Source organism: Peromyscus leucopus, chromosome 8b, assembly GCF_004664715.2.
Source record: "Peromyscus leucopus breed LL Stock chromosome 8b, UCI_PerLeu_2.1, whole genome shotgun sequence".
Lineage (NCBI taxonomy): Eukaryota > Metazoa > Chordata > Mammalia > Rodentia > Cricetidae > Peromyscus > Peromyscus leucopus.
In genome coordinates this window covers 96,982,736-96,996,503 of record NC_051086.1, presented here as the reverse complement: position 1 = coordinate 96,996,503, position 13,768 = coordinate 96,982,736, and the positions used below count along the sequence as shown (strand labels likewise).

At 48.4% G+C, this 13,768-nt stretch overlaps 1 non-coding gene across 1 annotated transcript; it reads right to left on the bottom strand.

Annotated features, from left to right (window-relative positions):
• Positions 1-12,498: 12,498 nt before the first annotated feature.
• On the bottom strand, positions 12,499-12,570 carry Trnaq-uug. Its single transcript has one exon. It is a non-coding gene; the product is annotated as a tRNA-Gln (tRNA).
• Between the last annotated feature and the right edge of the window lie 1,198 nt (positions 12,571-13,768).

Here is a 13,768-nt window from a genome sequence, read left to right as displayed (position 1 = left end):
CAAGGGGCAGAGAGACACAGTGAGGCCGTGCTAACCAGTGCGGGGCCTCCACTGGGAGATGTGGCGAGAAGAATGTAGAATTGAAGGCATGGAGGGAGACCCCACTTGAGGAGAATTTCCCAGCTGAGCAGGTGGCACATGTGTGGCAGGTCAGGAAGAATCTGCAGTGCCCTGAGGCCCCAGAGGACAGTTCTAGGGAGCATTCACCTAGAAGGGCCCCACCCTGACTTTTCTTCCTCTCCTCCTCCATGTAGTTTGGGCTAAAGATTGGGATGAGGGCTTCCCTGGCCCATGGCCTATCCTGATATACCCTTCCTAGTTATTTAGACCACAGCAGGAGGTAGGAATTCAGATGGGAGAGTGCTTGCCTGGCATGGAGGAGACCCAGGGTTCCATCCCCAGCACCACATAAACTGGGCATGGCAGCCCTTGCCTAAAATGCCAGCCCTGGGGAGTTGGAGGCTGGAAGATGAGAAATTGAAGGCCATGCTTACTACATAGGAAGTTTGAGACCAGCCTAGGCTATGGAGGACCCTGTCTCAATAAAATAAAACAAAAGAAGAAGCAAAACAAAAAACTACATTAGCTGGGATGGCCTGAAGACTGGGGTAGGGGCTGGGGAGAGATTTTGTAGGGTCATGATCACATGGTTTATTTAATGTACTGAGTTTCTGTTATGTGTTAATGTATTAGGCAGTACAGCCAGAAGTATGTGCAAGACTAGCTGGTTCATATTTTCATGGAATGTGGTAGAGAAAACCTAAGGAATTTGCAGTGACGCCCATAGAAGTCACAGTCCGGGAGAGTCAAGGGCCGTGCAGAAGCAAGCACACAGCAGATGCATGTTCAGGGCAGTGAACAAGGTCAGGGTGATCACCAACCAGAGGGCACAGCGTAAAGACGGTGAAGCAAAGAGGGAGACCCAGGTAAAGTCTGGAAGGATCCTTCTGTGTGTGTGTGTGTGTGTGTGTGTGTGTGTGTGTGTGTGTGTGTGAGAGAGAGAGAGAGAGAGAGAGAGAGAGCGCATGCTCAGTGGTTAAGAGTGAGTGCTGTTCTTTTTTTTTTTTTTTTTTTTTTTTTTTGCTTTTCGAGACAGGGTTTCTCTCTGTAGTTCTAGTGCCTGTCCTGAATCTCTCTCTGTAGCCCAGTCTGGCCTCGAACTCAAAGAGATCCACCTGGCTCTGCCTCCCGAGTGCTGGGATTAAAGGTGTGCGCCACTGCCGCCCGGCGAGTGCTGTTCCTGAAGAGGACCCAGTTTGATTCCTGGCATCCACACTGGGTGGCTCACAACCACCTATAGGTCCAGGGATCTGATGCATCTGGCCTCCAGGGATGAGCACACACCTCCCCCCATTATTAAAAATAACACACATACACAATTAAAAATAAATAGTAAGTAAAATATAAATTAAAAAATGTAAAGAACTATTTTCATGATTCAGTAGCACATTCCTATAATCTCAAGAATAGGGAAGCAGAGGAAAGAGAATCACAAATTCAAGTCCGGCATGGGCTCCATAGTGCACTCCAGGCTAGCCTGAGCTACTCAGGGAAACCCTGTCTAAAAATAGAGGAACTTTCTTCTTTACCTTAAGGGTAAACAGAAGCAGAGGAAAGTACTTAAGTGGCCAAGGGGCTGGCTCAGTTAGCAGAAGATCAGCCAGGTCCTGCTCAGGCCTGAGAACATAATTGTGGGCACAACTCTGAGGCTTTGTCAGCCAGGAGCTCCTGTCTGGAAGGATCATAGACAAGCATTCGTGGTACAGAGTACTCCCTGAAATATAAGAGAGGTTTGTGGGATGTTACAGGAACCCCCAGAAGGGCTCCCTAACCAGCTGAATGGGCACACCGAGTCCTGGGAGAGGAGATAGAAAAGGTCTCAGATGGAAGTAATTCCTAGGAGAACTGAATGCAAAAGGCTTATGCTAGGAATACATGAGGGGTGACACTCCTTGGGAAAAGGATATTGCAAAGAGAGGCGCAGAAAGGAGATGCCCAGCATGGTGGCATGCAATTCCAACATCAGGGAAGTTGATATAGCATGGTTTGAGGCCAGCTTGGGATACATAGTGAGACTCTGTTGTAGTGGGTAGCTGTTCCAGCTTTGACCTGGAAGTACTACCCCCAGTGAGGCTTCCGGTAACTGTCATGCCTACCTATGGCCTGCCTCTGAGGCGAGGCTGAGACAGGAGCCCTTAAGACCTGAGATCTGGATGTGCCGGCCCTTTTTTGGTTCCTGGTGAGCCTGGGTGTTGGATGGTACACCCAGCAGAGTTCTCCAGAGAACACCGCTGGACTGCACTTCACCTCTCCCGGACCCTGTAACTTATTCCTTTATTTGTAAGTTACCCCCCAAAAATAAACTTCCCTTTTAACTACGTGGAGTGGCCTTAATACTTCCACCAATACTCTGTCTCAAAAAATGTGTATATATTATCTTAGTCATTGTTGTATTGCTATATAGAGACACCATGACCAAGGCAACTCTCGTAAAAGAAAACATTTGATTGGGGGCTTGCTTAGAGTTTCAGAGCTTAGTCCATTATCATCACGGTGGGGAGCATGGTGGCATGCATGGTACTAGAGCGGTAGCTGAGAACTTTACATTAGGATACACGGGCAGTAGGCAGAGAGAGCCTGGGCCTGGTGTAGGCTTTTGAAACCTCAAACTCCACCCCTAGTGACACACTTCCTCCAACAAGGCTACTCCTATTCCAACAAGGCCACACCCCTTAACCCTTCTAATCCTTTCAAACAGTTCCACTCCCTGGTGACTAAGCATTCAAATATATGAGCCGATGGCTATTCTCATTCAAACTTTTTTGGTTGTTATATTTTGCTGTCTTTTGAGACAAGGTCTCACTAGCTAGCCTGGAACTTACTATTTAGACCAAGGTGGCCTCAAACTCACAGAGGTCTACCTGTTTGCCTGTGCCTCCTGAGTGCTGGGACTAAAGGCATGCATCCCCATGCTCAGCTGGAACTGTATTTTTAAGGTTTTGCTTTTTAAGACACATTTGATTTATATGTATGAGTATTTTGCTTGAATGTATGTGTATGTACCATGTGAGTATCTATTGCTTGCAGAGGTCAGAAGAGGGCGCCAGATTCCCTGGAATTGGAGTTATAGACGCTTGTGAGCTGCCATGTTGGTGCTGGGAACCAACATGAGTCCTGTGCAAAGCTGGACTGCTGCGCCATCTCTCCAGCCCCCAAGAACTGTATTGTAAATGGACCAGCAGTCAGGTGTGAACCAAAGGCCAAGAGGAAGTCCCCGGTCCTTAGGATACTCTCTAGAGGTGGAGTGCGTGGTCAGGAGGGTCTCTTATTTGTTGGGCTGGGCTACATAACTTGATCTGCTGAGAGTGACTTCCTGATGTTAGAGGGAGACTTCCTGGTGTTTCATTTGTCTGTTTGTTTTCTTACTGGTGATACAGTCTCATACAGTAGCCCGGGCTGATCTCGAACTCACATCAGTACTTCTGCCTCCACCTCTCAGTGTGGATGACAGGCGCGAAATCTGTTCTTTACAAGGCTGGAAGTGTTTTACTGAGATCTTCTCACTAGGTAGCCCAGCTATACTTAAACACCAGATCCTCCTGCCCCAGCTTCTACAAGTGTTACACAGTATACCCACTTGTGTTTCCCTAATACCGTAATGAATGTGCTTCTCTGAGCACAGAGCACAGCTCCCACTTAATGGAATTATGGTGCTGGGTCCTGGCACACCATTCCTTCCTCTTGTGCCTAATTCCTGAGTGAGCAGGTTAAGAGGACAAGAACAGGAGATGAGGAGACGGCCCTGGGTAAAGTGCTTGCTTTGCAGCTACAACGCCATGTTTTTTAGAGGGCAGGCATGAGGTAGCCTGGTGGCGCACGACTTAGGTTCCGGCACTCAGGAGGTAGAGGCAGGTGGAGCTCTGTAATTTGGAGGCCAGCCTGGTCTAAAGAGTGAATTCCAGCACAGGCAGGGCTTTTTGTTTGTTTGTTTGTTTTTTGCTTTTCGAGACAGGGTTTCTCTGTTGTAGTTTTGGTGCCTTTCCTGGATCTTGCTCTGTAGACCAGGCTGGCCTCAAACTCACAGAGATCTGCCTGGCTCTGCCTCCCGAGTGCGGGATTAAAGGTGCGCGCCACCACCGCCCGGCACAGGCAGGGCTTTATAGTGAGAATTTATGCGGGGGGTGGGGTGGGGGGAGCAGAGACAAGTGGATTTCCGAGGCTCACTGGGCAGTATACTGACCTCCTGATTGATGAGTTCTAAGGCAGTGTGAGACCCTGTCTCAAAAAACAAACAAACAAACAAAAAGGTGAAAAGTATTTGAAGAAAGACTCATCCTCTGGCTTACACACATATATACAAACACACAAAAAGAGAATGAACATGATCATTTTGTGAATGGGTCACTGATGGGATCTCACAAACAGAGAATGAACATGATCATTTTGTGAATGGGTCACTGATGGGATCTCACAAACAGAGAATGAATATGATCATTTTGTGAATGGGTCACTAATGGGATCCAAGCCACCCTTCCTGTCTCAGTCTCATAGCTCTCCAAGGGTTTGAACCCTGAGTGGTACCACTGGTTCTTCAGAGTGCACCAGGCAGTTTTTCCAATGGAACCTAGCCTGGGCACAATGGTGTCACCCAGCAAGGCTGAGACACTGCACTGTCTTTCCCAAGTCAGCCTATCACACTGCCAAGTCCACTGCTTACAGATTCTGATCACACACCCTGGAGCCATCAAATTCTACCACCATTGGCTGCTTGGCTTCCTTTTAACAGATTTTTCTTTGGTGTTTTTGTTTTGTTTTGTTTTCAAGACAGGGTTTCTTTGTATAGCCCTGGCTGTCCTGGAACTAGCTCTGTTGACCAGGCTGGTTTCGAACTCACAGAGACCCACCTGTCTCTGCTTCTCCAGTGCTGGCATGAAAGGCGTGTGCCACCAAAAATACACCCAACCACAGTTTCCCCTCCCTCCACTTCTTTCAGTTCCCTCCCCACCTCGGTGGTTTTATTTTGAAATATCTTTAAATTTCCATAAACATTGCAGAATTGCAAAAAACAGAATTCCCCTCTACTACCCAAGTTGCCCAATGGCAACCTCTTTTATGGCCACGGCATTTATTAAAATGAAGAAATTAAGAAATGGGCATGGTGGTGTAAGCCTGTAACCCCAGCACTAGTGAGAAAGAGGCAGGAGGATTACCAATAAGACCAGCATGTTCTACATAGTGAGTCTCAGGCAAGCCAGGGCTACACATTGAGACTTTGTCTCAAACAAACACTAGGAGGCTGGAGAAATACTTCAGTGAGCAAAGATACCTGCTGCCGAACTTGAGGACCTGTGTTGGATCCCCTCCAGGTGGAAGAAGAGAATCAGCATTTGAGAGTTTTGCTCTGACATCCACGGGTGTCAGAGGCCCTGAAATACTGACATGTGTGCGTGCACACACACACACACACACACACACACACACACACACACACACACACACAGGCATTAGTACAATGCTATTAACTAAACTCATGACCTTGTTTGGATTTCTCCGGATTTTTCTCTAACGTCCTTTCTCTGCACCAGGATTCATCTTAAGTTTATTGCCTTTCTTTCTTTTTTACTGGGAAGAGGTTTTTTTTTTTTTTTTTTTTTTTTTTTTTTTTTTTTTTTTTTTTTTTTTTTTCTTGGTTTAAGACAACATGGTCTAGGACATCATGGCTGTCTAGAAGCCTCTCCATATTGGAGAATACAACACTGACTCCTAAGTCACTGCTTATTTCAGTGGAGACAATCTGCAGTTCCCTCAGTGACCCACCACTAGAGACCTGTCTCCGGGCTCACCCCAAAGGGTCTAGCCTCAATATCTTTTTAGATGTTTGTCTTCCGCTGTTAGTTGTGTTCCAAAACCTCGACCACCTGACCTCAGGAATCCTGGAAGATGGAAAGGCCTTTCAGGGCCACCGTTCTCAGGGTGAGAAAGGGGAAGCAGTCTGTACAAGGCAGCCAGCCTCCGGAATGTGGTTAGGAGATGCATGGCTCGGGAGATGGAGTAGGAAGGAATGGAAGAAATAGGAGAAAGACAGAGAAAAAGTGTCAAGGATGCTTCCTTCGACTTTATCGTGCTCCTTGGGTGGTGAGTGAAGGGTGAAGCCACAGGTACGGAGACCACCACATACACGAGTGCTCTCTCTCTCTCTCTCTCTCTCTCTCTCTCTCTCTCTCTCTCTCTCACACACACACACACACACACACACACACACACCACACCACACACACACACACGCACGCACGCACGCACGCACGCACGCACACACACACACTTTCTCAGAGATTCCCCTAGGCATCACCCCTCACTTACTCATATCATTGACAGATGGTAGCTGATCTTCCCTGACAGGCCGAATGATCAAGAGGGCTGTGTATGTTTGAAAGGAGGCCAGAAACAGAGTTTGTAAGAGCCCCAGGCTGAGGAGGAGGGCCAGTGAAGGGGACTGAGAGCTGTTGGGTCAGAAAATCCAGAGGGTCTAGAATTGGGGAGGAGGCCTGTGCTAAGTCATTTTCAAGTTTCAAACTTTTGTTTTCTTTTCAAGACGGGATCCAATGTAGCTGGGACTGGCCTCAAACTCGCTGAGTAGCAGAGAATGGCCTTGAGTTTCTGATCTTGCTGGACCTTCTCCCTCAGCTCCTCAAGTGTTGAGATTATCGGTTTGTGCCAGGCCATGGGGCATGCTAATTCCTCACGACACTAATTCTCCACAATTGTAAAGCTCTCAGGCTCTCATCTGTAAAGGCTTTATTGCCTCCCTCTCTACACAGTAAGGTAAGGACGCTTTGCCTCTGGCTAGCCACCCAAGGCTCCAGCTTCCTGGGGAGCGCCATCCTGCCCGGAGCATCCCTGTCTTTACAGCAATCTATGTGGATTCCTCTTCTTAAAGTCCTTCTTGTTTGCTTTGGCATTTTTTTTTCCTAGAAAGGGTTTCTCTGTGTAGAACTAGCTGTCCTGGAACTCGCTCTGTAGACCAGGCTACTCTGGGACTCACAGAAATCCTCCTGCCTCTGCCTCCTGAGTGCTGGGATTAAAGACGGTCACCACCATGCCTGTCTTGTTTTGGCTTTGAGACAGCTTTTCAGTACTTAACTCCAGGTTGGCCTACAACCCGTTATATAGTCTAGACCTCCCTCTAACTCACTGTCCTGCTTCAGCCTTCCAGGGGTCAGGATTAGGGGTTCAGTTTTAATATTTCCATCAAAATTTCCATCTTGACTGGTGAGATGACTCAGCAGGTTAGAGACCTTGCTGCACAGGCCTGATGACCCAAGTTCAGTCCCCAAAACTCACAGTGGGAGGAGGGGACCTCAGGAAAGTTGTCCTCTGATCTCTGCAAGCACTCCTTCCTCGACCATGCATGCCCACAGTCATATGCACACATCACACCCCCACGTAAAAATAATACGGTGTGTGTGTGTGTTTTACTTTTAATTTTGCACGTGTAAATGCTTTGCTTGTATGAACTGTGTTTATGTCTGTCGCCATGGAGGCCAGAAGAGGGTATTGGGTCCTCCCGAACTAAAGTTACAGGTGCTTGTTAGTTTCCATGTGGATGCTGGGAATAGAACCTGGGTCCTCTGCAAGAGCAGCCAGCTCTCTTAACTGATGTTGCTCCGGCTCCGATTAAATTGTTGGGTTTTTGTTTTGTTTTCCGTTTAAGGACTTCAGACTCCTTGAGGGCAGGGGTCAAGGCTTGCTTTATCTCATTGACCCTAGAGGGTGCTGGTCAACTTGTGTGAAAGGAGTCTATGTTTTGCAGTTCACAGGCTTACTGTGTGCCAGACAATGTGGTGAGTGCCGCACATACATTATCTTACCTGCAAATGGAAACCAAGACAAGGAAGGGCAGGCTGGGGAAGGTAGACTCCAAAACCAACTTTGCTGGTCCAAGGGTGCTGCCCTCTGCTGGTGACTTGGACTGGGACAACATGCTACACAAAAGGTATTCTGTAGTACCTTCCAGAAAATTGAGTCAATCTCTTTTTGGGAAGAAAACCATGAGAAGGGACCTCTCAGACTCTTAGGAGAAAAGAGAGTTCCCTCCAAAGGTACAGGGGCTAGGAGAGAGGAAGAAGGGGGCCAGAAGAGAACTGGAGCTAGAAAAAGAAGAGAAAGATGATGGGGAACGCTGGTTGAAACCAACTTTTTAAAAATAACATACATCGGGATGGGGGAGGTTGCTCAGTGGTTCAGAGCACCTGTTCCTCTTGCAGAGGATCTGGGTTCGATTCCCAGCGCCCACGTCAACGCCCTCTTCTGACCACCTAGGTGCACAGGCAGGCATGCATACATGCAGGCAAAACATTCATACATAAAATAAAATGAATAAGTCGAGAGAGAGAAAGAGACAGAGACAGAGACAGAGACACAGAGAGAGACAGAGAGATGATCCAGGTGTGGTGCATGCCTACAATTCCAGCCCTCTGTTGGATGGAGGCAGGCTATATTGTAGTGAATTTAAGGCCAGCCTGGGCTACTTGTCTCAGGGAAAAAAACCAGCAAGCCAAATAAAAGATACTTATCCTTAACATGTGAGAATACATTCTGATATTTTTCTAGGTGTTTTGTTTTAAGATTTATTCATTTTACTTTATTTATGTGTGTGTTACCTGTATAAGTTTATGTGCATCATATGTATGCAAGTGCCCTTTAGGGGCCAGAGGGCATCAGCTCCCTGGAACTGGAATTATTGGATCCTGGGACTGGGTTTCCCTGTGTAGATCAGACTGGCCTCAAACTCACAGAGATCCACCTGCTTCTGCCTCCCAAGTGCTGGGATTAAAGGTGTGTGTCACCACCACCTAATTCAGATCATGTTTCTTAAACTTATATTTCAGCGGTGTGTGTGTGTGTGTGTGTGTGTGTGTGTGTGTGTGTGTGTGTGTGTATTCTAGTTTTTGAGGCAAAAAGTTATCTGACTGACAATCTTAGCACCAACAAATAAACAAACCAACAGAAAAGCAGGAGGGGGGGGGCTGGAAAGCTCCTGGCCAGCAAAGCTGAGCTGGAAGTGAGGATTCACTGCAGATGGAAACAGAAGGCCTGACTCTATGGAGTGGCAACTCCCCCTGAGTGCAGAAACTTCCGACACCACAGCAGACAGGTCTCTGTGTTCCCCGGACGATCTCCAGGCACCAGAGGTTCCATCACTCAAGACTGTTCCGTTGATGGACAGCACCAATTGCTAGAATGTTCTTCCCAATTGCCCTCCAACTTCCACCCCTCAGTTCTCATTCTCTCCCTCTGTTGCAATCCAGACTAGAAATGCGTAAGCGAATACATTAAGTAGCTGTCATGTTCTCTTTTTCCCTCACTGCATTAGCATTTCTTCTTTCTAGTATCTGAGCTTCTAGGACTTCACTAGTCTGGTCGTCTTTTTAGAAGTCAGCATTATTGAACACAGCAGACAAGACCAGACAGAGACGAAGGGCTTCTCCTCCTCCTCTCGCTCTCCCAAAGAGTGTGTGTGTGTGTGTGTGTGCGCACGCGCGAGCGTGTTCCTGGTGAGTTGGGTGGAGGTTAATGTGTGTTTGTGTGTGTGTGTGTAGGTCAGAGAACAGCCTCTGGGAGTCAGTTCTCTCCTTCCTCTTTATGCAAGTTCCCAGGTGGAACCCAGGTCACCAGGACTGTATGGCAGGTGACTTCACTCATGAGCCATATCACTGGCCTCTTTCTTTCTCTGACAGAATCTCATGGAGTCCAGGCAGTCCTCGACCTTTCTGTGTAGCTGAGGATGACCTTGAACGTCTGATCCTGCTGTTCTTACCTTCCAAGTGCCGGGATTATTGATAGGCCGGTGACAACACACCTCCCTAGGGCTTTTGTTTGTTTTACAAATTCTCAAAACACTGACAGGCAAAAGGCCCCACTGTTATTCTTTTACCAAAAGAGGCTTAGAACATTCAAATTGATTACCCAGATATATTTAGCCAATGGAGGGAGGATGGCTTTATCCAGATCTTCCTTTGACACCTAGATGTGGACTGGGCTTGTAAATGCATCCTTGTGTCTAGTAAAAGCAAAACCATATTGCTGGATAGCTTTTTGTTTTAGACCAAGTCTTTTTAAAATTTATTTTCATTTATTTATTTATTTTCATTCATTCATTCATTCATTCATTTATTTATTTTGAGACAGGGTCTTTCTCCATCTCCCTGGCTGTCCCAGAACTCACGATGCTGACCGGCGCTGCCATCAGGCAGCTATGTGGCATCCAATTGAGCTCCTTAATGATCCGCCACATCTGCCATGTAATGGCTGTTTTGGGTTTCCAAAGCAAGGTGCCCACTCAAGTCTGAGGCGGTTTTCCTCTTGATTTTGCTGTTTAAAAACGTGTGTGCATGTGGCTGTGAATGTGGAAGCGAGAGGTCAGTCTTAGGTGTAGTTCCTCAGGCATCTTTCACTTTCTTCTTTTAAAAAGACAGCTTCAGCCGGGCGTTGGTGGCGCACACCTTTAATCCCAGCACTTGGGAGGCAGAGCCAGGCAGATCTCTGTGAGTTCGAGGCCAGCCTGGGCTACCAAGTGAGCTCCAGGAAAGGTGCAAAGCTACACAGAGAAACCCTGTCTCGAAAAAATAAATAAATAAATAAATAAATAAAATAAAAAAAAAATAAAAAGACAGCTTCTCTTATGGGCTGGCCAGTGAGCCTCCAGAGACCCTCCCGTCTCTGCTTCCCCAGCGTGGAGAACTATACACAAGTTCTGGGGATTGAACTCAGGTCCTCATTACTGTGTACAAGAACTTTTCTGGCTGAGCCATCCACCCTCAGTCCATGGCTTTGTTCTTTTTCTGCAGTTTTCTTACAGATTTTTAGAATTTGTTATATTTACTTATTTAGATTTCTTTATCACTTGTGCATTACACATGCAAATCCCTATTCTGTGGCTTACCTTTTGTCTTCTCATTATGCCGGGACACTGAGGGCCTTGCACACTTTACCACTGAGCAACAGACATGCTCTCTTTCTTATTGGTATCTTCTAATAAGAGCATAGAGTGGCACACTCATCTCGCGAAGCGTGACACTCTTGGGTCCTTAATTAAGGCTTTGTTTAAACTGAGATGCAGGTATTCCCCTAGGTTGTCACCCCAAGCTTCCCGGCTTTCTTCACATTCAGGTCAACAATTCACGTGGGATTCACTGCTGTGCTTGGTGTAAATTAGAGAGGATTCCGATTTCATATTTTTCCATATAAACACAATGGTCCGATGTCAAGGAGGTCCTTTCCCCTACTCTATTGTGCCAACTTTTATTATTATTTACATTTTCTTTCCGGGACACCTTTGTTATAAATTGACTACTGTCCATAAAGGTGGGGCTGTATCTTGGTTCTCTATTCTATTCCATCGGTATGTTTATCCATCCAGATATTATCTTAATTTCTTTAGTGTACTGTTGACAAGCAGCTTTATTCTCCGCGAGCGCAAGTCCTTCCTCCTCTCATGCTTAGATATTTTTTGAGGCTGGGATGGCTCATTCAAACGGATTCATTCAGACGTTTTAAAGAGTGCGTGGGGTCGGGCCGGGAAGAGGTGTGCTCTGAGGATTCATAGGAGAGTCTAGCGAGGCTCCTTTTTGTTTCCATGGCATTCTCCCAAGGGTGGGGACCTATAGCCACGGTGCCAATCACTCTGTAGGGAGACCATAATGCGTCAGCAGGCTCCCTCGTCACTTACCCTACTGGGAAAAACACATCTCAAAATCCAGATACGAACCCAAAGATGACAATACTCCCTGCACACATCTTCACCCTGTCGTAGAGGTGCGCCTTTTCCCGCAGGTCCCACGGCCTCGCGCGCGCTGCTGCAGGCGGAAACCCTTAGCGAATGTCTGTCCTCCGCTTGGAGGAGCACCCCATGGACGGCGAGAAACGGTCCTGGGCAGCTGTCCGCTAAGGGACTGTTGTCTAATTGGAAAACGAACCTCGCTAGGTGAGCAGCGCTTAACCAAAACCAAACCACGGGTCTCTGACCCCCCAAACGCACCAGCCTCCGGGTACCACTCGCTTGTGACCAATCAGAGGTCTCCTGGCGTCACTTGCCCGCCCCTTAGCCATGTCCGGCCACTTCATTCGCTGCTTACAAAGCAATCCCGCCGCGCGTTCGGCACACCAGCCAATCAGAGGATACGGGGCGGGACCTCCCAGGCGCATGGAGTGAGGCCGTACCCCGCCAGGAGAGCCTCGGGAGCCTTCGAGTTCTTTCGTTTTTCCCTCCGGGGTAAAGTTATGTTCAGTCTTCCATCAACACATGTATTTTTCCGCCTGACTCGGCGCGCGTGCGCAGTGCCACCCAGCCCGGGCTGTTCCTGAAATGTAAGCGTGTTGAACCCGGGGGAAGCCGAACAGCCGTCCTGCAGGTCAGTGCATCCCGCGTCCAGCCTCGAGTTGCTCGCTACTTCCTGCAGGCCCCAAAACAAGGAGTGTAAGGCCAAAAAAGGTTCAGTGAGGTCCCACCGAGATTTGAACTCGGATCGCTGGATTCAAAGTCCAGAGTGCTAACCATTACACCATGGGACCTGCTGGCGGCTTTAGGCGCCCGGCAGCCTTCTCAAGCCACATGACGTTGGGTAACCTTTCTTAAGCTTCGCTACACTTGGTTTGGGCCGCTGGCCGAGGGCCGCCATGGCGGGCAGACACGGAACCACCAAGATTCCCCTGTCCCCACGAGTTCCAAACGTTCCCGGCCCCGAGGCGTCACTGCTTCCGGTGCTCCTCCAGGGGTCCCGGCCCTTGCCCCCAAGTCCTGGGGGGCGGCGAGTTGTCGGGTCGGAGCGAGTCTGGAGAAAGCGCCCCGGACTCCGGGCAGGAGGTTCGGCTCGCGCAGCCTCGCGCTGTCTGCTTGTTTACTGTGTTTCTAGGAGGAGGACCGTGGCGAGGGCGCTTTGGCCCAGCGGGGAAGGACGCGGACTGGCACATGGTGGCACAGCCGTTCAAACCCCGGACACGCCTGGGATGCAAACCCGGGATGCCGGAGAGTGCGCCCCACCTGGTTGCGGCAGCCAGCGCTCCACGCAGGCCAGGTTATCTGCACGGTTGATCGGCGGCGCTTCCAGTTCTGCTCCCCCGCGTGTGTGCGTCTGCACTCCGGCGCGCGCCTCTGAAGCCGAAACTTCTAGCATTTGGATCCTTAGAAAGATACAGACAGACAGACAGACAGACCTTAGAAAGATACAGACAGACAGACAGACAGACCTTAGAAAGATCCAGACAGACACACACACACACACACACACACACACACACACACACACACACACACACACACACACACACCCCAAGACACTTCCCTGGGCTCTCTCGTGCATCGTTGACTCTAAATGTGTTTCTGCAGGTCAGTCTAGGAACAGTTTACGTGTCATTTTGACTCAGCAATTTCACCATCGGGGGGCATTATCCTACTGGGCATCCGGCTTGTTTAAGGAAGTTCTCGACTCTGTATTGTTTATTATAATACAGTGAGAATTGCCAAAATAAACAATGGCTATTCTGTAAGTGCTGTACAAGAGTTTAAGAAATTGCTGTGTGTGGGGGCACCTCACACAGAGGTGTTTGTGCTCACAGAGAAGCACTAGGGGAATCAGGGATGTTAAACACACTGGGTTGTGTCCCTTCCCTAAGAGAGATGTATATAACCTGTTTCCACCTAGAAGGCTGGGAGTGGACGTGATTAACAGCCTGGTGACCTTTGTGCTATCTGTGTGGCAGAGACCCCACC